Below are 27,992 nucleotides of genomic sequence, written 5' to 3'. Positions count from 1 at the left end.
TTCACTGCATTTAGCACACACACACTTTATAAATGTATTTGAATAAGTAATGCGTAGTTTGCCTCATGGGAATGTGAAATGCATCTGGTGACAGAGGAAACTGCAGAAGCAGGTGTTAATTATAGATTGTCCATATAAATCATCATGAGAGGAGCTCCGTAACAACTTATTGATTGACTGGATGACAAAAACAGCAAGACGAACTTCAAATGCCATTTCAGAAAATATCTTAGAATACATTATGGACTCTTCCCAGGTTTCCTGTTTATAAAATAAACACAATAAATCTTTGACCTTATGGTATTATGGTTTCATTACTGTTATTAATTCTTCAAAAGCTTAACAGTGCAGATTACATGTAAACTATTGTGCTATCCTTGAAACTGGATGCGTAACAAAGCTAAAAGGAGCTACAATTGCTATGTAAAAATACCATCAACCCAGTTCTGAGAAGAATCCCCAATTTGTACCTTGGGAATACACAACCAATAATTTTCCAAACCTCTCTCACGTTTGGGTTATCCTGTCTTTTCCCTTCACTTCTCCTTTTCACATGTAGGAGAACTAATTCGATTCACGTCACCAATGGATTAAGCTGAGATACTGGCGTCAAAAACACGGAAAAGGGTGAAGTAAAGAGATATTGTACAACAAAGCTTTCAAAGCAGAGCTGTAAATATGTGACAGCTGTCGCAGCATAGCACTGACACTTCAGTGAGAGGTCAAGAACGATCTTCCAGCAGAAGTCAGAAAAAGAACACCTAAAAGGAAGTACAGTTCCGGAGAAATGGTTGGGGTGGGCGGAGGAGTTGTGTAATAATAAATCTGAGAAGTAGGCATTTGAAGCTAATGAAATGTCATTGTCACATTAAAACTTCAGAGACAAGCATTATATAATAAAATCACTCTAAAACAGTGAGATTGTATATGAAGCAAAAAAATATTTAAACTATCTCTTCACTCTTGAGCAAAGTAGTTCCATTATATCTAATACAGCAAACTCTAAAATGAATTTTTTACTTCATTGCAATTCACTGCAAATGGCCCAGATCAACATTCTGAAATTTTAAGTAGAGTCTTTAGCCTTCTAATAGCATTTAGCTGCATGACTTCAGTATCCAAATTTCTGCCTCAGTGAACAATAGCTCTGAGTTAAAATATTAAATAGACTAAATATTAAACGCATAGTGTCTCCAAGGACATATATTACCACACAAAGTGCTTTGAAGAAGCAAAAAAGGAAAAGGAAGATTGCCTGCTGGGTCATCATTTTCAGTATTTTGACCTCTCCAAAGCACAGCGTTTATTTAAAAAGTTTAGCTCATTGTTTATCTTATAGAAACAATACTCTGGCAGATTGATCATCTGATATTCATGGAGTAATATGTAAAAATAGATTCCTTTCTTCCTCTATTCCTTCAACATATACTGTAAGAACCTGAAGCTTTAAAATGCTCCCAGACAGACATACTTTGGCGGGGTTGGGGAGCTAAGCCATGGTCTCTAAGACTAGTTCTGTTGGATCTGCCAGACAGTGCAAGGATTTTGGCAACATGGAGACTTGATTCAAACATTTAGGAAATGAAAGTACTCAAACTTTTTGAAGCTTACTGTTCTCATCTGTTGAATGGGGATAAAAATTCATACCTGTTTGTCTTTTTTTGTGGTATTTAGTTCCAGATAATATGAAGAATCTAATAAAGTATTTGAGACAGTTTGGAAAGCCAATAATGTTAATCTTCATCGCTGGTCTTACTCTGTAGATTAGAGAATGAAGAAGTAATAGTAAGTTAAACCTCAATAAAGAAAATTCTATTCGTAATTTCTGGACAAAAATTATCCCGAAGAGTAATCCAAATGACATAAAAACATGCTAAGAAAATTATTTAAATGGTGGCTCTAAAAGCAGATGTTAAAAGGAAGTAAAAAATATATAGCAAAATATTAAATGGGAAAAGTAGTTATAGGGAAAAAGAAGAATCCTAACAGATTTAAAGTGGTGTTTGAAAAGATACAGGTAATCAGCTCTTATTAGATCTAGAAATACTCTGTCTCATCTGGGCAACTTGTGAACTTCCATCGTAAAATCTGTGTTAAAACTTTATACAACATCTGTTCATGTTTAAACCTTACCCATCTTTTAGTGCTGTCTCTTCCATGACGGCTTTTCAGATATCCTCAAATTGACTTTACGATGCCCTTTAGCTACAAGTTGCTTGAACACCTATCCTACCTCGTCTAGAGTGTACACTGTTCTCCGGTACTTATCTATAAACTCCTGGAGGGAGAGAACAAGTCAAGCCAGACTGATCAAAGTTCCTCCAAGTTGCCCAGAATAAAGACTAACGTGTAACATCTCATATGGCAGAAGTTAGACCTCTCCCTGATCGCTCTTTGTCTTTTCCTGTAGCTTGCGTCACCATCTCACACTCGTTCCTTTCTTGTGAGTTCCCTTTAGCATTTTTGTTGTTTTCTCCTGCCTTTGGATCTTGGTCATAGACATTCTGAGGGAAATGCTAAAAGTGTCCTCACTCCAAAAGAGTTCCCAGGCTCCTTATGTAAATTGACCCATCGCTTCTCGAGATCTTGGATTTGTCTTTACTTGATAGTGTGACTCTGTTTTAGCTGCACCAGTGTATAAATGTGTATAATAAAATAAATTAAATAAAATTAAGTAGTCTGAAGGAGTTAATAAGCACATTCTGGGAATAACCACTGTCTTTTCTTGAATGGTATACTCTACATGCCATATTCGTTTATGATTTCAGCTATTCTACTATATAAACAATCTATGCAAGACCCACAAACACATCATTTGAAATACAATCCAGATGGTGTCTTGAAGTCCTAAACCAATACACAAAGACCATGATCAAATATAAGAATAGAAACATTTCAAAGAAACAATTGTTTTAAAGATTGTGTAAAATAACTATTGTGTGTAATAAACTATTCTTATTTTGTAATTTTAATTTATTTTATAATTGCTTTAAAATTCAACATAATTTTTAAAACTTGGTTACTGGAATTTAAGTATGCATAAATACGTCATTTATTCACATGATAGGCCATGATGTTTAAATTATTTAAGAGATGGAGTATCAAGTATAGTAAAACAAATGTCCTTCCTTATCATTGTTTCATTTTAGATATGAGTTTAAACATTCAAACTCAAACTATCTACTCATTCAAAATCAAACATTTAATACTAATCTCTCTCTCTCTTTTTTATAACCAAATAACAATGGACATCATTATTATTAAAGATCCTTAAATGTGATGATATTGTGTTAGATTTTTCATTATTTGTTCTTCAGGCACATGTTTTTGGTATTGATGAGCTTTTAATCATTAAATTCTGGAAAATTGCACAATCATCTGTAATAATATGTTCCTATTAAGATAATTTAATTTTTCTTATGCAAAAACAATTGCAATTAGCACAATAAACCAATTGAAAATCTTTAAAATATTTTGTTCCATGCAAAGAGTTATGTTGATAAACAATACAGTTAAGAACAGTAGGGGGGTAGGCAAAGAGCCACACACATAATCCACAAAATTAAACACTGGAAATACAGCATCCACAGTCATAAAGTTAGTAATCTAACGTAATTCTTATAAAAGCAACATGTTTGAACTTAAATTTAGTCATGTCTTGGAGAATTCAGAACATTAACAAACTAAATTGAGGGAACTGTTAATTTTTACCTAAATTATCTACTTATATAAATTCATCTTAAGGGCTTTATATATTCAAAAATACTTTCCTTTTATTTTGCTTCTATGAATTTAGGAAAACATTGCATGTCCTGAACTGAACTAAAGCTTCTGAAGGAGAAAAGTAGTATGGAACTACAGTGATTGAAAAGCAGGAGGATGGGGCACAGGCATTCAGATTTAAAGCGTATAACATAAATCTGTAATTATTCTAATGCCTTTAGTAAACAGCTTAATTTCTTGTATCTTACAAGAACTAAAGCAGCAATTAAATTGAGCTAAAAAGTTCCAAGAGCAGAATGCTCTAAATAAACAGTAGTTTCTCTTATTATGTGATTTCTCTCGTAAGTGCCCAAGACCAAACTTTGCATACCACGTAATTATTTTTTATTTTTTGTCATTTTCATTTTCTATAGCTGTTTTTCTCCTTTCCTCTTTAAAAATTTTCATCTTTCTCCCTCTCTGCCTCTGTCTCTCTGTCTCTCTCAATGTCTCGAGGTAACTACTGAAGAATGTGTGTATGAAATAGCTACAATAGAGCTTGGTTTGGTCAGACACTCAAGAATGCCATTAAATAGATGGCAAAAGGCCACAGTCTAGAAAAGCTTGCAACTTCATAGAGTCCATGGTTCTCTGAAAAGCATAATGAGCCCACACAATTTCAGTGTACTCCTCAGCCTATAAATGAGTTGCAACATTACTTTTAAAAATGTACCCTTTTTAGTCTCTTTTCTTTTTTCCACAAATAAATGGAACGGTTTTATTAAATATTAATTCTCAGCATCAAGATAGATTGAGGTATGGTCAGATATGTGAAAGGTACTCTTTTGAATGATAATCGGATTATAGAAATAGGAATATATATATTCTTAATTCTCATTACTATACCACATTTTGGAAATTCAAAAATTGCTTTTTCTCTTTTGTTATAGTTGCAACTTTTCTAAATGAATTATCATAAGCCATATTATCATAATCATAGTGATCACAGAAATGACTAATGGTTTTAAAATACATGACCTGGTAATTCAGTAGATTTGTGTGTACTATCTTTTGTACCTTGACTAAGTGAAGCTGAATGTTAAGATTCACAAGTGTCATTCATTTTGACTCTTGAATATTCAAAAGTGCTAAGGGCAATCTTTCACAGAGCAGTAAAAAGCTGGTTGCTCCTTTCTAAACATAAACCCAAGTGCAATGTCAGTGTTTTTTTGCAAACATCACTACCCCTATTTCATGTCTATACAATTTAAGCTACTGACATTTTTGTAAAATATTTTAATTATTAACCCTTGGCTTTCTTTTTTTTGCCTTATTCATATTCTTTTTTCTTTTTTTTTTGAAGAGCAAATCCTTTAGCAGAGATTTAAGTAATAGCTGTCATTTGATGATGTCTAAAGCTATTCTCTCAACCATGATCTTTCCTGGAAAATCTTTCTTGGAAAAGAACTTCTTTCCTTAGATGTTTACTGTAAAAACCAAACAATTCCAAAGTTAACATTTGTATTTCTGCCAAACATCTTCTGCCTCTTGAATTCTCTATAATAAACTGGATCTCTCTCTCACTTTCTGATAGGCAGCCATCAGTTGTGAAAAGGGTGAGATAATTACAACAATATGTTAGCTAGCCGAATGATGTTAATATTTGGGATTGTGAATATGCGAAAGTTGTATGTTATTGCTGAGTGGCCACAGGTTTTTCAAAAATCACACATTTGTTCTAGTTGGGCAAAATAATAACTCCAACAGCAGGATATTCTCAAATGATTCTCACAAGTCTTCCAGCATGGTGTATGTGTCTGTCTGTTTCTATAGAAGTTAACGTACCCTTATTTTATGGCACGTTAAACTTTGCATATGTTTTCTCATTGGCATTTTTTTCAGTTGGCCTGAATTAAATTCTTAAAAGACAAAAATTAATTTTGTGCAGTTTTTGAACTGTCTCGAAAAGTGGGTGAACAATTTCCTAACTTGTATCTATGAAAATGTTATCCATTTAATTCATTATTACTATTATTTGAAATAGAAACCCACAAAGGAAATAAAAGCATATATACCTAATAACTGTAATAAAAATCACTGTTATCAAAATGAAGCAAAAAAGAAGGGAATGGATGAGTAAAGAAACAGCTATTAAAATATCAACTAGCTATGATTTAAAAAATCAGGGAAAATTACACATCTATATTTTTGGAAAATTTATACCAATTAAACTTTGACCAATAACATATTTAATCAAATAATTCCAGATAATCCATTTAGGGCTGGAATGGGAATGGACATTTCCTCAATAATCTAGTATATTGCATTTAAAAAAAAATTGGAGTCAGTTAATTTAGAACTCAGAGGTTTGTAAACTTTTCCTATAAAGCACCAGAGAGAAAATATGTTAGGTTTTGAGGACTATGTAGTACTTTTTGTCCACTCGTCAACTCTGCTACTAAATCGTGAAAGCAGATATAAACAATAATAAATGAATAGGCATGACCCCATCCCCTTTTTTTTTTTTAACAAAATAGGTTGCAGGCAGGATTTGGTCAGCCGGACCATAATTTGTCAACCCTTAAAGACAACTAGAGTTTTGTGACCAATAAACTCGCATAGAATAGTGATAATATTTCTATCCTCTTAATTTCATGAAAGTAAAACAACTTACTGACCAGAGACAATTCACTCTAACCTCCTCTCTCCCGTCACACAGGAATATATACATAGAAATGGAGGCGATATAAAGTGCACAGTGGTCACAGCCACATACTCTACAACAAGGTTGTTCACATTTGTAATCATCTGTCCCAGACATTGCTTGTGAGTTTGGTAAAGTATTGAAACCAGACTTATTTTGTCCCAGCCTGTAACCTAATGCTAGTGACATAAAATGAAAAACAATGAGTATTTGGTAGAGGATTTAAAATAAACAATAATTTTTGCAAATTAAGAGATCAATATTGTCTATTATCCCAAATGCCAAAACAGTATAAGAAATTCAAACCAATACTTTTTCAAAGATACATTTTCGTGTTATAGTGTCCATGAACAGAAATCTGTGGTTGGAATAGAGGAGAGGATAGTGACATTTTAATATGGGCAAATTAATATATGTCAACAATGATTTATTCCTTAAAATGTTTACCAGGAAAAAGACAAAATGTCTTCTAAATTAGCCATATGGAATTTAATAATGGAATCAATTAAAAATGGTACAGAGAGAGTTAAAATCAAAGAAGCTCTTGGGGAAAATTTAATGTATCTTTAAACTTTTTTTAAAACAAAGACAAAAGTGATCCAGGGAACATTTTGCAGATATTCTAAACACGGAAGAGGTTTTAGTTAATAAAAATATATATTTTTTATGGTAATAATACCAAAGGATTTTAATGGGAATGCACAAACCCTTAAAATGACTGTATAAGCAGATTAATTATACAGCTGTAAACTACATGGAATGTAACTAACTTTACATCAGCAAAAATTGTATAATAGTAAAAAGCAGATACAGCTGCAGAAAAGAAAATTTTGTCAAACCTATCTTCTGTGATGTATCAGGTTGCTGAACATGTGACAGAAAATGGAACAGCATATGACTTCCCTTGTCTATATTTGTCAAGTCTTTTTGATGAAATTTCAGGAGACAAAAATTACTTCTAAGGGTAATATTCGAAGAAGAATCTATTCCTAGGAAAACACACACACACACACACGCACACACACACACGTTGCTTTCCATCAAAAAGAGTTGAGACTGATTCATGTATTTTTAAACTTTTCCATTTCTGTTAATCATTAATGATATTGTTGTTTAAAGTAAAGACATATTCTGTCCTCGCCTTGCAATTTCTTCTTCAGTTAGATGCCCAGCCTATATTTTCATAACATGAATTTACACAAACATTGGTTTAATATCAACACAAAAAATTCCAAATATTAATAGCAGGTTAGTATATCATAGTTGGAAGTTGTAAATGTGTCAACTTGTAATTTTGTGTTACTTGATACATGTTTTTAATTTCTATCATTGAGTTTACCACTTTTAACCTAAATTATCTTAGTGTTTTGGACAGTTCAAATTTCTTTTGATTTAAAGTGATTTTGTAAATATAGATGTGTGTATATGTGTATCTTTTATCAAGGGAATTCCCTAAAAACACAACTTAAGTCATTTCTAGATAGATTTTAGATTTAAAGTTTAAAAATTATTATTTCAAAAGAGTAGGAAAGGCAAAGAAAATTTCAGAGACATTAAGAAATTTGCAAAGTTAGGTAAGACAAAGCTAAAAGAAGTCATTAGCTCTTACGAAGAATTATAAGCAGGACAACAATTTTTTTACTCTTAGAAAAATTCATCTGGAATAAGGAGTTTAAATTCAATTTAGGAAAAATGTAGACAAATATAGTTCTAACAGAGTTCTGTGTCATGTATGATAAATATTCTGAGTTTAAGAAATTGTGTATTATAAAAGTTAAGGAATGTTCATACCCAGAGGAATTCAAAAACAAAATCTAGATGCATGGCTTACTTAGAATTTTAGGAATTGACCTGCTTAGAGTCAAGATGCTAACATAAATAAAAATAAATATATCATAGGACTAGCACAATGCAGTGTAATGTATTATTAAAAGTATATACAACAAAGATTCATTTCATATTTGTAAAGAACAGTGATCATTACTCAATCAAACCAACTAGTTTTTTTGATGCTTTTTTTCTGTTGTTGAAAATAGAAAGTTCCTTGAGTATTTTCACATTTAGAAAACTTTTATGGAAATTTTCACTTTTTATAATACAGATATTTAAGTGTAAGCTAATAATTCGTGCAGCCTTTTGTTTTCAAAACATTGACACTATGTCATCCATGTATATAAACTGCAATTGTTTTATTTGAATCATTTTTAATATGTTTCTCACACTCTTCCTTTTTGAAAATGAAGTCATATAGTTTCCTACCTTTGTACTGCAAAAAGAAAAATCCTAATAACTACAAACAATTTGATAATGTTCATTTCCTAAGTTCTTAGTGATGTAATGGCAATCTAAAATATATTTAAAAAAATCAGTTTGAGAAATGAAAAGGCAAGAGCACATATATCTTGTACATAAACCTGGCAAATTAAATGCAATACTGACAAATATGTATAACAGTAAAAAAAAACTTTCGCATGAGTTGAATAATATTTTGCTAAGCTAAGGTATATTAGAATATAGAAAAGTGCTTACTATAGGAATTTGAGCAAGTAATAGGGTTCTACAGTTCCAAACATGTAAATGGAAAGAATAAAAACAATATGCTATTGGTAGTGTTTGGATATTTATTTAATAAATACTTACAGGATATTGTTTTTTTTACCACTCAGAAATCCATCTAATTGAACTTACTTCCAGCCAATATTTTTTCCCATCCATGGTATGTCCCATTTTAAACCGGATTACATGATTAACTCTTTTATACCCTATAATAAGTCTTCAAATCTGAACAACCTTCATCTCCAAGTTCTGAGAATTCTAGGTATCCAAATTTGGCCTTGTGTTTGTATTTTTACGTTACACTTTAAATCAATCTATGTATTCGTACTTAATATATTATTGCTTCCTTTATGTGTGCTGACTTTATGTCTTTCCTTGTCTTTGACATCTTCCTTAAACTACTTGTGATACCAGATACGTAGAAAAAAGCTTAAAGATTGAATAATATCTTCACATAAATTTACAAGAAAATGGCAAATTATTTTCTAAACAGGTTGCAACGATTTCTACAAGATCTCTTCCTTTAGAGACTTTAATAGCCAATTCTTTCAAAACATAGGTTCATAACATATTAACTCATAAAATAACTATAAGTAAAATAAACCTAAGCAGTGTACGTGTCATATTTGATAATTGCTACTCTTTATTATTGTTAAAGCAATTAGTAATTTTTTGGTTCCTCTGACTACTATGTGAAACTTTAGAGGATTTTATTTTCCTTTTTCTATGAAACACTACAGACATTGTGTCATGAGGAGATTGATGATATAAGTCCATATAAACCTGGATTTTTAAAAATTTTGTTTTTATTTTGTTCTGTTTTGTTTAATTATATCCCTTAGTTAGACCATACTCAGCTTCATTTGTGACTTCTAAGACTTGAGGTGCTAATGTGAGCAGCTCCCATACAAGATGGAAATTCCTAGAACAAGACTTTTAACATTCACTCCTCACAAAACACACACACACACATGCACAAAAAAAATCTAAGGTTGATTACGAACGTCTTTGATCTTATCAAGAAACAAGATTCTTTAGACTTTTTTCCCTCTGTCCTTCCTTGGGTTAATTTAGTTCTATAATACATTAGTTTCATGTGTATAATTCAATGATTATAGTAGCTATTAACATGTGAACTTTGTTGTTCAATCCTCTAGGTAGATGGATCTATGGTTTTGGTCCCTCTCCCTTGAGACTGTGTGAAAACTTTCTCAAAATACCAAAACAACCCTCTCTCAAATTTCACTGGCTAAAATACGATGTATAAGTTTCACTCAATGAAGATACACAAATGGATGATTTACTTATTACTCAATGTGTTTTTTTGCAATTTTTAATTGCAATGTAGATTTTTATTTTTTATTTTTTAGCTTTATTGAAGTATAACTGATACACAAAAATGGCACACATTTAATGTATACATCTTAATGAGTTACTTCTCAACATGTTTAAAGTATGTTGGGTGAAACAATTTACCATACACTTTATTTTGTTCTGTTTTATTTTAATTGTGTCCCTTATTCAGCTTCATTGGTGGCTTCTAATACTTAAAGTCCTATTGGGAGCGGCTCCTTCAGACAATGGAAACTTCTAGACTATGACTTTTAACACTTCATCCCTACAAAAAATGTATATTACAATAATTATGTGATGAAAGCATAGAAATATTTTTCCGTTGCATAAGTACTAGATGACAGTTCTTATATATATATATAAAATTGAGATTATATAATTTGCAAATGTGATTTACACTTTCCATGCCCAGAAAAAGGATATATAAAATGTTTAAAACAAGATACGTTTGTTCAAAAGGAATGAACTATAATTCATAGTTAAACAGACAGAACACAGATCTCTTTGACTTTATCTAAATTGATAGCACATTTTGTAATAGGCCAATGAAGTCTGTGACCCAGACACTCACTCTTCTATGGAATCTTTTGAGAAAATAGCATAGGAACATTTACCATAAAGTAGTATTATTATCCCCTGACACAACAAAAGTCGTATTGTATCAACCAAAGTTAGACTTCAGAATTTTATAAAAAGCTGGATTTACTATATTATGTAAGTACACATTTTAGTTAATAAAAGAGTATTAAAAATATTCTTAAGATACCAGTAGCACATTTGAACAATTATGTAACATTATTACTTCAATCCTATGCATTTAAGCATAGCTCATACACACCCTTAAAATATTCTAAATTTGTTGTACTCTATACAAGAGGTTATAGGTAGGTGAGAAAGAAGAAGAACAATTTGGAATTATAAGCTGAGAAATTTTCAAATGTAGAAAATTTGATGAAAGAATTGCATGTTGTTTAGGAGAAAGTAGAAAGTGCTCCCACCTCTGGCGTTAAATGCAGATCTGAAAATATGGGAAATTTTAATAAGAAACAATCTTAAAATATCATATTGTGATGTCTCTTTATGGTTCTATTCAGTTTAAATCAAATTAATGATAATGAAAACTTCTCAAAAGTTCATCCCCTCCAATGGCTAAATTGCTAAACCCTGTGAAAATCCATAGCTCAGAATTTGTACAAAATAGTGACCAAAAAACAGTCTTGTTTAATATTATTTAAGATAATTTTGTGTTTTAAATTTCTATTTGTCATACTTGAAGAAAGTATTTACTTTATTATGCTTTTTATTAGTTTCTTAAAACTCAGAAATAGGCCCTAAAAATCCAATGAAGCACCTTTCTGACAAATGTTCGGTGATGATACCACTATGATTTCATTTGCTGTGGTGTTTGTTATTTAACCTCTTCCACTGAAATTTTGGTTATTTGGCTGCAGTTAATGGAATTTATAGAAAGGCAGAAAAAGAGTAGAGAGCAAAGGGTAAACGAAATAGGGATTTCAAGTAGAAGGAATAAAAGATTACATCATGTTTGAATATAGGACATTATTCACAGGACATAAATCCAGATTAGCTTTCCTTGCTTAAAGTATTAGGCGAGGATAAGGATTAACACTTAGAACATCTGAATAAAGTTGATTTCTTTAGAACAGTGTTTTGATAGTTTGAAAATGACGTATTAAACTTCCTGTAATAAAATCTATTCCGCAGTTATCGTAAATGTGTTAAATAATATTTCTTTTTACAAATAAAACTTTTTTCTTTTTAAAAAATGATTACTTTCTTGGTCCAATCCTACCTTTCTTTCTTGTTGCCAGTAAGTATATAAACAATGCATTTTCTGTGTATTATCTAATGTTATTCAGCACATAAAGCTCAAGATCTGAGATTTCCTCTTCAATTACTAATATTAAAAGAAAAATGTTACCAAACTGATTTATGAAGTGAAAATTTTGTCTAAAAGTACAGAGAAATTATAGTTGCAATAGATGCATCCACTTTCATAGAAAAGCTAAAGTCTAAATCTGTAATCTCTTGATCTTTACAACTATTTTAGCTTAGGAATGTCAATCTTGCTTAAGAATGCACACTGACCTGATTTTAGTAGTTGATTATCTGTATTTCTAATGCTAAGGTGGATCACGTATCTAAACTTGACCTAGTTCCATTTGGCACAGAAGGAACGGGTTAGATGTCAGTGTAAAACTACTTGATAATGCCTCAGTGAGTTTCTTTTGTGGGTGTTGTCTATTTTATTATCATCTGCATTTTTAAATGAGAGGACAGAGATCTTAGAAGAGAAGGAGGGAGATGGAATTCTACTAATGTTAATAAGATGTATGACCTAGTGCTGCAGCATGTTTTTATTCAATTTATAATGGAAGAATAGAGATCATTCTATGTCATTGTTCCATAGAAAAGGAAACATTTTCAATATTTCTTTCTCATCTAATCTCTGAAGTCAGTGCATATGCCATGGTGCTGATAATTATATTCTGCCGCTTTTAGAAGTATAGTAATAATAGAAATACTAGAAGTAGAGGTATACTTTTAGAAGTATAGTAATGATAGAAATGGATCTAGTTATGGAAGCAATAAAAAGTTATTAATAGCTTCAACTGTGAATGTGAACAGCCTGGGTTCAAATTCTGTTTTGTAAACTTATTTGGCTAATCTTGGGCCATGTCCTTAACCTCTCTATATAACCATTTCATCATCTGCAAAAGAAGTAAAATGATGGAACCAACTTCGTGAGATTTGCAGATTCAATGAGGTCGTACATATTAAGTGTTGGCACCTAGAATTTTGCAAGTGTGCTTTGTTCGGAGTAAATTGACATTCACTCTCAATCTTACTAGTCTTTTTGAGGTAGGCACTATAGAGATATATATATACATATATATATATATAGATAGATATATTGCCACTTTTGGATAAGAAACGCTGAAGTGCAAAGATGCTAAGTAACTTGCCCAAGGACATAGACACAAAGTAGAATCCAGAGGTGAGGGTTTGGGTTTATGCTTTAAACTCTCTTTATTATAACACTTTCTCCTTTGATTGTCAAATTGGATGTGAAAACTTCTATTCTTTGTGTAAAAGACACAATTATTTGCCTAACATTTAGAATGTATATGACAAGTCTTTAAATAATAAATTATTTGGGAATTTCAAAGAGTAGTCATTTATGTAATCATCTTAAAGTCTTTAGAGAGAAACACAAAGGGCTTAGAGCCAATAAAGTAGTACAACCTATATAGTAGAGGCCAAAATTAAGGCACAAAATGCCAAATGGAAATTGTCACACTTTCCATTTATTAAAACAATTTTATTACATCCTAATTGTTTAATAGGCAGAAATATTGCTATTTTTTAAGTAAAAGAAAGAAGTAAAAGAAACATAAAAAACTAATCAAGCTTATTTATCCTTCATTAAAAAGAAAATGATCAAGGGGCCAGCCCCATGGCATGGCCTGGGCTCAGTTCCTGGGCATGGGCCTACACCACTTGGTGACGGCCGTGCTGTGGTAGCAACCCACATACAAAATAGAGGAAGATTGGCACAGATGTTAGTTCAGGGCGAATCTTCCTCAGCAAAAGAAAAAAACGACCAAATGAGTAATTATGACATTCTCCACATAATAAAAGGTAAACAAAGAACAACAATAAACAAAACAAACAAAAAGTTATTGCATTCAAATAATTTTATCTCTCTGAGTGTCAATTTCCTCTGTATAAAATAGGGGTGAAAAAACTAACCTTAACATAAAATTCTTTGAAAAGTTATCACTTGCTATTCAAATTGAATATTTTACTTTCCTTGTTGCATTTTTTTCTTCTAGTTTGTTTAACATTCAATTCCAAGGTTTCATTGAATATATAAAATAAAACAGGTGTAATATTGTAAAGTCATTTTAAGATTACATACTAACAAGATACTGTATAAAACATAAATCATCTATTAAGAGGCTCTTCTGCCTGTAGAGTCTGAGCATTTTTAATACAGTAAAAAGATTCACTCAATTTGGAATCACTGATATTTCATTCCCCTTACTACTCAATGAGATTTCACTATAAAACTGTTTTTGAGCTCCGATTTCATCATCTGCACTAGCTCTTTATAAATATCCAAGGAAACACTCTGTGTCAAATACTCTGTTCGTGAAATACATTTAGTCTTTCCACTATCAGTAAATACAACACTGTTGGACCACTATGGGGTATTTTCAGCTCCTCCTTCCTGGGAAACCATCCAAGGCGCACATGTAGAAAGAGTCACCTTGAGAGAAGACAGTTTCTTTTTTTTAATTTGCAATCACCCTATTTTAAACATTTTTTTTTTCCCATAAAGTCTGCTTCCACCTCATGTTCACACTGAATCTTTTAAGGACCACTTCTTCCCGGAAATACCCCACTCCCTGCTCCTTTCTGTATCTCTGCTTTATTTAAAAAATTTTTTTGACCCATTAAATTAAAGATTGAAGACCAAGAAGCAGGTCAGTAGTGGTAGGAGATTATAAATGAATTCAGACATAAATAAGATGATTTAAGAAAAATCATGGGTATTATTTAAGTCATCTCAACATTTTTTATGGAAAATATCATTTTCAAATATTTGGATCATTGGCATATAAAATATTTCATGATTTACTAAGTTAACTTCATAAAAATTTGGGGAGAAGATATAATAATAGGAGAGAAATAGGAAAAAATAATTCTTTAACACTTTTGGTTATGTATTGGTGTATAATAAACCATCATACAACTTAGTGACCTAACCACTGCAACAATTTATTTTGCTCATACATCTGATTACAAAATAAATCACTAAAATAATCTCCTCATTAACTAATCTAACAGCAAGTCATGTTTCAAGTGTAATATCACATTTGCAGAGTTCTTTAAATTCTTTATTGTGGAGTTCTTTAAATAGTTTAATAGAAAAGAGTCATAACACCTTAATATGAGTTATCTTTCCTGATAATAGGACTTCATGTTTTTTCTTCTTTAAGAAGTGAAATGTTTAGTATATAAGTAAGTATATATTTTTTTCTATATAATATTCTATTTCTGAAAACATTTCTTGGATTACTCAAAATTTTTTCCTAATTTGTTAATCACTATTTTTATAAAATATTATTTTTTCTAACAATATCTAACCCTATGATCTAAGTCAGATGGTGAGATATGTCATAATGTAATATTTCTATGTTGTTAAGTCATTTTTCATCCACAAATTTTATTTTATAACTTTTGAAAAATACACCTAACTACCACTTCCTTGTTAAATTTTTTAGTGAAAATACACCATTGATGCGTTTAGTAAAATTAATATTTGAGAGGATGTACTGTTATCACATTTGGCTTTAGACTTTAGCACGTCTGTGATTTTGCCTTCCTTCTGATCTCAGCTTCCTTTTTGACAGTTTTGTCATTATTTGACCCTTTCATCCTCTGAGATATTAGCGTCCTTAATGCATATCCATTTCATTTTTAGTTAGTCACAATCTCTTTTATTTAGCATTAATAAATATTGATAGACTAATTCACATTAATTTGTAAATAGTTGATAAGGTAGTGTGTTTCCTATCATCTATTTAGGAGGCTTGCTCCATACCATACCTTCTATGCAAAATTTTACCTATATTGAGCTTATATTTAGTGTCAAAATATTGAAGGCTTATTAAACTTTTTTTTTAGTTTCAATCATTATTAATTTTCAATTTTGCAGTTTTAATTATGGAGTCAGTGATTTTTTTTCATGTCTCAGTAGTTTTGTAGGCCATTTGATGCTTTTGTGGGGCTCCTAAAAATCTGTCTACATTAAATGGTAGTTATTTTGTTCCTTAAGGTGATGTTTTTAGTATCAGGTAGGAATATATTTTGGGGTGAGAAAGTGATTATCCTGCAAGCTCTGAAATTATACACACACATCATGGCTTAGCAAAATAAGCCTTCAGCCATAGCTTAAACCATTTACTCTAAAGAGGTAAGATTTACCTAATATTAAATAGGTGATTTTACCTATTTGCCACATATGGTCCAGTTAATCAATGGAAATATGGGCTTTCTTAGTATTACAACAGATATTTGTTTTTGGAAGTGTCAGTAGCTATTTTGATAAAAATCGTTGTGTTACTGCATTGAAACTGATAATTGATAGTTTGGAGAGAAATAGTGAGTGGCACATTCACAATTTTTTATGTTAGTCCAGAATTTCTTAAACTGTTGAATGAACATGAACATAGATTATAGTTGGAAACAATATTGATACCAAGTAGTTCCTTAAAAGACTAAGTGAACGTTTTATAATGATTATATAACTTTTCAAAGTAGTTGGATAAAATGTTATGAATAATAATTATCTGATATGCGGGTGGCCCAAAACTTTAAGAGTGGTCCATGTTTAACAACTATATAGTTCATTTTTACCTGACTCATTAAAAACAGCTTTCACATTAATAAATGAAAGAAGATAAAAATAGACTCTTTTTCATAACTCTGAATACCAGAGCTGTAGTTGAGTCCTATGACTAATATCATACACTTGATATTAAATATTTTTTCTAATCTACTCATTTATATTTAATGACCTATGTTATAAGAAGTTGATGATACTATCATGTCATTTAGCATTCAACTAAGAATTGTTTTTATGTTTAGAAGCAATAAAAGTGAGTCAAAGAAAATATTTGTGAAAACAGGAAATATTTGGATGAATATATGCACATATTCCTTTATAATTCTAAGAAAATAATACTACTTATTAAATATAAAATATGAAGAGAATTTTATGAAACCTGTGTAAAATAAAATGTCAAGACAATGCAGAATATTGCCTAAAACCAATAGCTGCTATACATCCTTAGCCTTAGGTATTTAAACTAAATTTCTCTATGTTCTTTAGAATTCACCTAATAATATGTGAAGATGCCTATATTTCTGTTGAATAAAACAGAAAAGCTGTATAAACTCTGTATAAAATTACCATTTCAAATAAATATTAGCCCTTCTTTCTCTTTAGTAATCATATGAATTTAGAAACTTTTGGATTTTCTTCTATTTTGAAAAGTATTAATAATACGTCTATAGAGGGAGGATATTATAGACATAATTTCATCCCCCAAAATACATATGTCGAAGCCCTAACCCACAGTGTGACTGTATTTACAGCTAGGATCATATGTCGAAGCCCTAACCCACAGTGTGCCTGTATTTACAGCTAGGATCATTAAGAAGGTAACTAAGGTTAAATGAGGTCATAAGGGAGAAGCCGTAATCTAACAGGACTGAAGTTGTTATAAGAAACAGAAGAGACACCAGGGGCACAGGTACACAGAGGAAAAGACGCTGAGAGAAGGCGGAAGTCTGCAAGCTAGTGAGAGATTCCCACCAAAACCCAACCCTGCTGTCTTCCTCTTGGACTTCCAACCTCTAAAAGTGTTAGAAAATAAGTTTCTGTTGTTTAAACCACCTAGTCTGTGGGATTCTGTTATGGCAGCCCAAGCTTGTTGATACAGTGTGTCTATGAATGAGAAGGCATTTTTAAATTTCTAGCTATAATGCCTTGCAATAACAGGCAATAAGTATCTACTTCCTGTCTGGTCCTGCAAATTATGATGACTTCCGTCAACTTGTATTGTGTGATAAAATGCTCAAAAATTTATTGAATGTCTTCACACTAAAGTTTTGCATCTGTATTTTGGTAAAGAAAACAAAGGTGAAAAGTAATGCAAAATAGTGAATGTAACTGAATATCAATGACAGGATATTTATGAAAAAGAATTCAAAATGTAGCATGAATAGAAAAGTGATTCTAGGAAGAATTGCAATAGGAAATTTGGAGAAAAGGGAGTAATTGTGCGTTATTTTGGATTATTTACGTATTTGATGTAAACATTCTCTTCTTTTTTATATAATTTACTATTAGAGATAGAAAACTAGGCTAAAGTAATCATTTTCCTAAAGCAATATAATGATTGTCTTTTTCATTTTTACCTGGAAATCTTTGAAATAGATTTTCACATCTAATTTGCATTTGTAATAGATCAACCTCAAGCCAGTGCTGAAAATGATTGTGTTCTCCTAATGGAAAATACCAGATAAATAATGAAGGAAGTCAAATAAAAATGTTCTCTGTTTTGAGAAGAGGGCCAAAAATTAAAATGTATTATGGATCAGCCAGATTTTTTCTTGTGTCTATATAAAATGGACATAATAAGAATGATAGGATTATGACAGAAAATGTCATGTTTCAGAGGGGCCATAAAAGAAAAACCTAGTGAAAATTTTGCCATTAAAACATGAATACATTATTCAAAGTATAAGGATTGTATTTTTCTCTCCTTTTAAATGTAGGGATTGGATAAGCTTATTTTTAAAGCCTTTTCTAATATTCTAAAATTACGTCATTATAGTTATCCTTTTAAACATAATCAGTTACAGGTTTTAATCTATTTGTACAAATTTTTCTCCCACATTGATATTAAACTACATAAATTGGGGCAATTACAAATCTAAACTGTCAAAATTAAGCCTGGGAACATATTTTTGCTATTTAAGATATTGGAGTAGAAATAATAATTTGATACAATAAAAATCTTCTTTTTTTGAGCACCATGCATAGAATGTGCAAGTATCTTTTCTTCATTTTCTTCGGTGGAAATTCATGTTGCCTTCTGTAGAATTCTATTAAAAGCCAGTGTGATCTTTATGTTCAGATCAGCCCTGCAGGGTCACTGAACAAAGTGAATAATGAGCCCAGTGGGATCTCACTATCTATGTCTCAGTTTGTCATGCTGAAAATTAATCAAAAATGGGGAACTTGCAATAAAACTTGGATTTTAGAGTGTTGGCCTCTATTGGTAGGAATTGACAACCAAAAATATCTAACGTGCTTTGCAAGATATGAACTTAAGTTTAACTGGTTTATAGCTTTCTTTAAAAAGAATTGATGTGATTTTACACATTCTGAAATACTAGGTAAGTGGACAAAAGGTAAGTATATTTGTTCAGCAGAGTACAACAAGGGTAACACTATTTCTAACTATAATTGGCTGAACATCCATAGGCTATACATTTACTATTGCAAACATCTGGATAAAAACTGAAAATGTGAACCATTTTCCATACCTTGCCAATATCCCAGATGGTTTCTGTCATGAAGAGATAGATAAAAACTGTACAGATCTGACTGAAATTTTGTTTTTAACTGACTGATTTAAGGTTGTTTAAATAGTGATTATATCCTTAATTTACACAAATTTAATAATAACCTGATCTATTAAATGTTCAGTTTCCTATATCATACAATTTGAAATTTTATTTTCAATGATACTGTCACCAAATCATAGAATAGAAATTATATGTGTAGACAGGAGAAACAAAAAATAAATCCAACATTGATCAGAAAATATTTTAACATGGACAAGAGAAAGAGATGCCTACTCATTCATAAGTATTACTTTCAACTGATTTTCATAAATTCATTTCTATTTGCTTTCTTAGCAGCATGTTTTTATTTTTGAAATGCAATACGTGAACTATTTTAAAAGAAACATCAAGAAATAACATAGTATTAATAGAATAACAAACAATTCTTCATTGTACATTGCAGTTAAATCACAATAATTATGAAGTAAGCAACAAAGATACTCAGAAAAGTATTATTAAGATAAGGCCCATTGGGGTAACTTGATGTTTAAACCATCTCATGAACCTTCATTGTTTTAAAAGGAGCCTACCTTTCTACACTTGATCTTAGCCAAAAGGCTGAGAAGCAATAGGAAGCTGTCTTTCTAAACACATTTTATGTATGTGTGTGCTTTAGGGAATCTGGTAGAGTTAGAAAATAAAATAGTTCTTTTTCTTTTAGAAAATTTAATATTGCTTCCAATCCTTTATTCATATAATAGGAAACATTTACTATGACCTATATTTCCAGAGCTCCTATTAACCGTATGAATTTTCTGCTTTTAACATAAATGTAGATTTCTTTTGAAGATAGGATTATGTTATGGGTTGTTTTCTGAAATATACTGGTCTTTTTTCCTTCTCTTTTGACTTCAACCTAATTTATCTATTTATTTCTTTATGTAATAATCAACAGCAGCTCTGGTTTTACAAGAACAAACATACATAATGCTCAGTTTTTTACATGTACATTTTACATATTTTATATTTTTAAAATTGAGAAGTGCTCTGATCAAAGACATTAGTTTAATATGAATCTGAAAACAGACTATCTCGGGTGACATTGATAGTAAATATAAATGTATTGAAAACTGTTCATCAATTCAGGAACATGTTATAAAGTAATTCTTTCAGAGATAAGTTATAAATTATAAGTATCTGCTATGTTATGATCAATATCTGAGCAGGCCTAGAGCAAGATATTCATAGCCCTACACAATAAAAATGTTATAGTACTCCACCAACTCCCTATCTGTAGTTAAAAATAATGCAAAATAAAATATGTATGTGAAATAGCAAAAAAAGAAGTATCAGTTCCCATTACGATTAATAATCCACTGCTTTACATTTTATTATGATGACCCAAGCATGTGCTTTATTAAATTCTTGATCATTCAAGCTCTGTCTGAGGGCCACTGCGGAAAAAATATGTAGCAAATGCAGTATATGAGAATATTTACCAAATTTATTATGCTTCCTTCACCTATATTTAAATCTTCTCTCTTGGCCAACCCTGGAAACTGATATATTTCTCTTCAGTAGCCAGTAGCCGACAATGAATTTGCTGGAGCTTGATGTTCCTTTACGCCATGTAGTTTCACTTTATAAATAATAATTTGGATAATTTTCCTTGCAGTAACATAAATGTGAGTGTTTAGCTTAATGCCATCAATAAAATCCTTAAATGGCCATTATGAAACTTTTTCTTGTTTAACCCGCACATTTATTCTTTCAATATCCATTGATAATTAAGAAGTCACAGAGAGCATATTTGTTTTCATATATCTCCAAAGATTCAGGAAAGGAGACTATTTTTGAATTGTCAGAGTAATGCCTTCAAAAATCTGGTCCTCCATAAAAGCAGTAAGTACACTGGTGAATATTGTCAAAACCAACTCTTCCAGAATTCTGAGAATTAACCAAATGCTTACAACAATCTGAGGAACAGTCATTCAAGAAAAAGGCTGATTCTCAATAATAACAGCAACCTAGGTAATCTTCGGTAATTACAGCAAGCTTAGAGATATTTTAACTTGCTCTCTTTCCATCCCTCCTTTGCTGTGAGTTACATAGTATCCTTGAAAACCAGCAAACTTAGAACCACTGGAGAAGGTAGAGGGTTTAGAACTTTCCCTGAATTGTCCAAATAGTGTTTTCTCTACCTGCCTGGAAGCTCCACGGAATAGGCCAATTAACAGAGCTTGGTTTTTATTAAATCTGACTCAGTGTGAAAAACTGTATCTGCAGGACCTTTTTATAAAATAATCAGCAGCTATTGTTAAACATTGCAGCTGTTTGAGGCAGCATGAACAGTTGTGGTGCTCAAGAAGCTGGCAAAAATAAAATAAATAAAGGAAAATCTGGAGAATGATATATCCACATGGAGCTTTGAAAAGCTCTGACATATTTCTGAGAATACAGAGCATCACATGCATATACTGGGTTATGTGCTTGCCCAGTAAGACTCGAGGAGGCCCTATTCTTTCATTTCTGACAGACCTTGAGGTTCTGTACAAGCAGAAAGTGAAGGGGTAAGGCAGACTTGGAAATTGCCAGAGCATTGAAGTGTGCCCCAGCATACACCCAGAGTCTTTTGGCAAAGAGTGGGTAGGAAACTTATTGATTCAAAGCATTCAGGGAAATCTCTGACTAATCATTAATTGAGTAGAGATGTCACTAGCCATAAATGACTAAGAATACACACTTTACAGAATTAGTCCTGGAACGTCGCTAAAAAAGCAAAGAGCCGAAGCAGTAGCAACAATCATAACAATGGCAACAACAAGCCTTGAGAAGGATCTGATTTCCAGAATGATCTAATTCTTATTTTAAATTGGAAAAGAGTAATTTTAGAACACTAAATGAGATAATCTAGATTTAATGAACACACTTCTAGAAAGACAAAACCTACTGAATCTGACTCAAGAAGAAATATAACATTTGGAAAGACTTGAAACTTGTAAGGAGGATAAATTGATAATTTTAAAACTTGCCAAAAGAAAAGCTCATGGTCATAGTGCTTCATTGCTAAATTCTACAGGATGATTTAAAAAGAAATATTGTCGATGCTTCAAAAAACTTTCCAAAAAGTCAAAAAGGAGAGAATATATAACTAATCCTGTGAGGCCAGCATTACCTTGATACCAAAGCCAGACAAAGACATCACAAGAAAAGAAAACTACAGAAAAAAATATCACTTATGAATAGACGAAGAAAATTCATCCTTAATAAATTACCAGTAAAGCAAATCTAGCAACATATGAAAATGATTATATACCATGATCAAGTTGTATCTACCTCAAGAATGCAAAAGTTAGTTTAATACATGAAAATCAATCAATGTAATACACCACATTAACAGAATGAAAGCCAATCACATGATCATCTCAGTGCATACAGGAAAAAACATTTGACATTATCAAACAAAATTTTAGGAAAAAAAATTTAATGAACTAGGAATATAAGGGACTTTCATCAACCTAATAAAAGATGTTTACTCAAAATTCACCACTAACATCACACTTAAATGGTGATGAACTAAAGGCTTTCCACTAATACCAGAAACAAACCAAGGATGGCTACTCTTTCCATTCTATTCAACATTGCACTGAAGGTACCAGCCAGAGCAATTAGGCAAGATAAAGGAGTAAAAGCCATCTAAACTGGAAAGGAAGAAGTAAATCTATGTTTATTTTTAGATGACATAACCATGTGTGTAGAACATTCTAAAGCATCCATAGAGAAACTTTTAGAATTAGTGAACAAGTTCGCTAAGTTTTGTCACAATATCAATATATAAATATCAATTATTTTTCTATATTGGCAATGAACATTTTGACAATGAAACTGAGACAATATTTTCATTTATAATAACATCAAATATAATAAAATACTAAGAATAAATTTAACAAAGATATATATACAATTCATGAATTGGAAACTCCAAATCATTGTTATAAGCAATCCCAGACCTAAATAAATGGAAAGAGTTCCCTGTTCATGTATCAAAAGATTTAGTATTTCTAAGATTGCCGTAATCCCCAAATGAATTTAAGAATCTACACAGCTGTCAAAAATTCAGCAGCTTATTTTGCAGGAATTGGCAAGCTGATCCTAAAATTTATATGTAAGTACAAGAGACCTGGGATAGCTAAACAATCTTAAACAAAAACAAAAACTAAAGCTGAAGGATTCATACTTTGTGATTTACAAAAAAGCTTCAGTAATCAGGAAGAGTGTAGTACTGGCATACCAACAGGCTTATAGATCAATAGAATAGAATTGAGAGTTGAAAACAAACCTTCAAATTTATGGTAAATTGATTCTATTAAGGATGCCAGGACTTGGGGAAAGTATAGTCTTTTCAACAAACGTGCTGGGACAATTTGATATCTACATGCAAAAGAATGAAATTGGATTCCTGCCTGACACCATATACTAAAATTGTTGCAAAATGGAACACAGACCTTATTACAAGAGCTAAAACTTTGAAACTCTTAGAAGAAAACATAGAAATGGATCTTTATGATCGTAGGTTACGTGAAGGTTTTTTAGATATAACACTAAAAGCACAAGTGAGAAAATATGTAAAATATATCAGACTTCATCAAAATTAAAATATTTTGTATTTTAAAAGACACCAGACTGGACTGGTGGTTACCATTGGGGAAGGAGGGAGCGGGGAGGGCAAAAGGGGTGATTGGGCTCACATGTGAGGGGATGCACTATAATTAGTGTTCGCGTGGTGAACATGCTGTAATGTACACAGAATTTGAAATATGATGTACATCTGAAAAAAAAACTGTTGGGAAAAAAAAAGACACTATCAAAAAAGTGAAAGGATAAACTACAGGATGGGAGAAAATATTTGCAAGTTCTATGCCTGATAAAGGAGTTGTATCTATAATATACACACACACAAAAAAAACCTTCTTGCTTCTCAACAATAAAAAAACTTAAAAATTGTCGAAGTATTTGAACCCTCATAAACTACTTGTAGAAATGTAAAATGATGCAGCCATTTTAGAAAACAGTTTAGCAATTCATTAATAAGTTAAATATAGTGTTACTACATGACCCAGCAATTCTACTATGAAGTATGTACCCACAGTAATTGAAAACACATATCCACACAAAAGCTTGTATGTAAATATTTATGGCAGCATTATTCATAATATCACCAAAGTGGCAAAAACCCAAATGTTCATCAACTGGTGAATGGATAAACAAAATGTGGTATCTGTATAATGGGGTATTGTGGGAAGCATTCCCCCAATCTAGCTGCCATTGTATTGTGACAAGGTCTGGCAATAGAAGGAGAATCTTGCAAGGCACTTCTCCAGGGAACATAATTCTTTAAGCAGAATCCTTTGTCCTCCTTCTAAAGCCTATTACTGATTAATGTCTTCCCTCTGTCCTGGAAGCCTTGTAAAAACAGGCAGAACTGGCAATAAACATATCTCAAAAAACAAACAGCAGCCCCCAAGGATGAGGGGGTCTATATTCCATTAATTATGTACTCGCTGTCCTCCTAACTTCTTTGAAGACCCTGAAACGATGTAACCTCTTCCTAAACAATCGCTATGTATGCTGCACATCTAGTATGTAGATAACCACCTTTGATTATTACCTTTAGTCACGCACTGCCCCTCATCTCTTGTTCCCATGACGACAATAGTTAGACCACCTCGTGTGATTTTTTCCTATATAAGTGTACCCTGTCCCCGAAATAAATTGGACTTGCTTGCAACTGTGTCGAGTCTCACGTCTAGCACTTACACTTTCGCCGATGCCGTCTCTCCCGCGAGAACCTGGACTCTGCTGAGGCTGGACCCCAGCAGGGTATTAGTCAGCAATTAAAAAGGGAATGAGGTGCTAGTGAATTCTAGAACTTGTGTGAACTTTGAAAATGTTAAGAATCCACTCACCAAAATTCGTATTGCATGATTCTATTTACATGAAATTTCCAGAATAAGAAAATCTAGAGACAGAAAGTAGATTAGTGATTGCCAAGGTCTGCAGATAGAGAGGAATTGAAAGTGACAATTAATGGGTACAGGCTTTTCTGCAGTAATGAATATGATCTAACATTCAGTAGTGATGATGGCTACCCAACTATGCTAATATAATACAAACCGTTGAATTGCACAGTTTATATAAGTGCACATTTTATTTCCTCAGATATATTTTTTGTCGTAAAATATCTTAAAATAGACTTTCAGAGGAAAACATTTGAAAGAAGGGAAGAAATAATTTCTGATTTGTTTTTAGAAAATTAAAAATATGAATTTGCTGAGTTAATCAAGGAAAATGAAGTAGGAAAGCAAAAAATGTAGTTAATTGCACAAATCTTGAAACCTAACTTCAATGGCAAGGTAAGTAACTTAAACTTAGCCAGAGAATAAAAATATATTACTGTAATGGCAACCAACAAAGAACAGACTTACCGGAAGCAATGGGATGCTATTTTCAAATGTTGTGAGATAAATATTGTCAATGTAGAATTCTATGTCCAGGTAAATTAGCATTAAAAATGAGGATAAAATAAAAACACCCAGATAAAAATCTACTCAGATAAATTGCCACTAATTAGCAATTTCTGAGAAAAACTAATAAAGAATGCACTTCAAATTCAAGAAAACTTGATACAAGAAATTGAATGAGATGCATTAAAGAAAAATTGAACCAAAGAAATAGAAAGCATGTGGTAAATCCATTAAATATTTGATTGCTAACAGCATATTAATTATTATCAATAGAGTGAAAGGAGAACCCATAGAATGATAGAAAATATTTGCAAATCATCTATCTGGTAAGGAATTAGTATTCAGAATATATAAAGTACTCATACAACTCAGCAACAACAACAAAAAACTCTTCCCAAAATGTGCAAAGCTCTTAACTAGACATTTCTCCAAAGACAGTATACAAAGGGCCCATAAACATATGACAAGATGTTAAACACCACTAGTCATTAGGGAAACGCAAGTCAAAACCACAGTGAGTTACCACTTCACATCCATTAGGATGGCTCATATCAAAGAAAAAGAAAAAGAAATGTTGGCGAGAATGTGAGGAAATTGGAAACCTGATAACGTTTCTGGTGGGAATATAAAATGGTACAGCTGCTATGGAAAACAGGATGGCTGTTCCTCAAAAAGTTAAACAGAATTAGCATATGATCCATCATTTCTACTTCTAAGTATTCCCCCAAATAATTGAAAACAAGTACCCAGATACTTATACACCAATGTTTATAGCAGCATTGTTATTATTATTATTAAAAAGTGGAGACAACAAAAATGCCCATCAACAGTTGAATAGATAAATAATGTGTCACAAATCATGCTATAGAATGCTATATAGCCTTAAAAATGAAGGAAATTTTGATGCATGCTACAACATTGATGAAACTTGTAAACACTATGCTAAGTGAAAAAAGGCCGACACAAAAGAACAAATATTGTATAATTCTTATATGGGGTATCTAGAATAGGTAAATTCATAGAAAGTATAACAGAAGATACCAGGAGTTAGGGGAGAGGTGGACAAAGGGTTATTGTTTAATGGGCACAGAATGTTGGTGTGGGATGAGGAAAAAGTTCTGGAAATGGATAGTGGTGATGGTAGCATACCAATGTGCATGTACTTAGGGACATTGAACTCTACACTTAAAAATGGAAAAGATGGAAAATTTTATGTATGTTTTGCCACAATTAAGAAATATATTAAAAGCAACAATTATGTCTAACTTTGTGGATATAAATCAAGGTGCAAGTAAAGAAAATAAATAATAACGTCAGACAGATAAGTGTTATCAGACTGTAGAGTTTTAATAATTTTGTACTGTCAGTGTTTGAGTACATTAATTAATATTAATATTTGAGTTTTTCAGATATCTATATTAAACACTAAATATTAGCCACTAAAAGTATACATCAATATTTGACTTAGAAATGAGATAAAGGGAGAATAATACAATAAAGAGTTAGATTAAAAGTATAAAATCACACTACAGAAATAAATGTAACTACATTATAGTCTCATGTATACATAGAGTAACATTGCAAGTTATATTACAAAGATTGCAAAATGGATCAAACAACAACAACAAGAATTACCTATAAGGTAGTTCCAGTAGCACATGAAAAATAAGGAAAGTGGGCACCAGCCCTGTGGCCTGGTGGTCATGTTGTGCATGCTCCCCTTTAGTGTCCCAGATTCATGGGTTTGGATCCCTTGTGCAGACCTACACCACTGGTCAAGTCACACTGTGGTGGTGACCTACATACAAAATGGAGGAAGTCTGGCATGGATGCTAGCTCAGGGCTAATCTTCCTCAAGCAAAAAACAAAAAAAAGAGGAAGATTGGTGACAGATATTAGCTCAGAGTGAATCTTCCTCCCTGAAAAAAGCCATAATGAAAATAAAGAAAGAAATGATAAAAGTTTAAAGGAGGGAAAACTGATGT

At 31.8% G+C, this 27,992-nt stretch overlaps 1 long non-coding RNA gene across 1 annotated transcript; it reads right to left on the bottom strand.

The window, feature by feature from the left end:
* Window positions 1–9: 9 nt before the first annotated feature.
* LOC139076399 (uncharacterized) lies at window positions 10–25,419 on the bottom strand. The gene is made up of 3 exons (XR_011527972.1): window positions 25,301–25,419; window positions 1,648–1,757; window positions 10–261 (listed from the first exon to the last, which is right to left on the bottom strand). It is a non-coding gene; the product is annotated as an uncharacterized lncRNA (long non-coding RNA).
* Between the last annotated feature and the right edge of the window lie 2,573 nt (window positions 25,420–27,992).

This window comes from Equus przewalskii, chromosome 16 (assembly GCF_037783145.1).
Source record: "Equus przewalskii isolate Varuska chromosome 16, EquPr2, whole genome shotgun sequence".
Taxonomy (NCBI): Eukaryota; Metazoa; Chordata; class Mammalia; order Perissodactyla; family Equidae; genus Equus; species Equus przewalskii.
The sequence above is the reverse complement of the archived record's forward strand: the minus strand, read 5'-3'. Positions and strand labels throughout refer to the sequence as shown.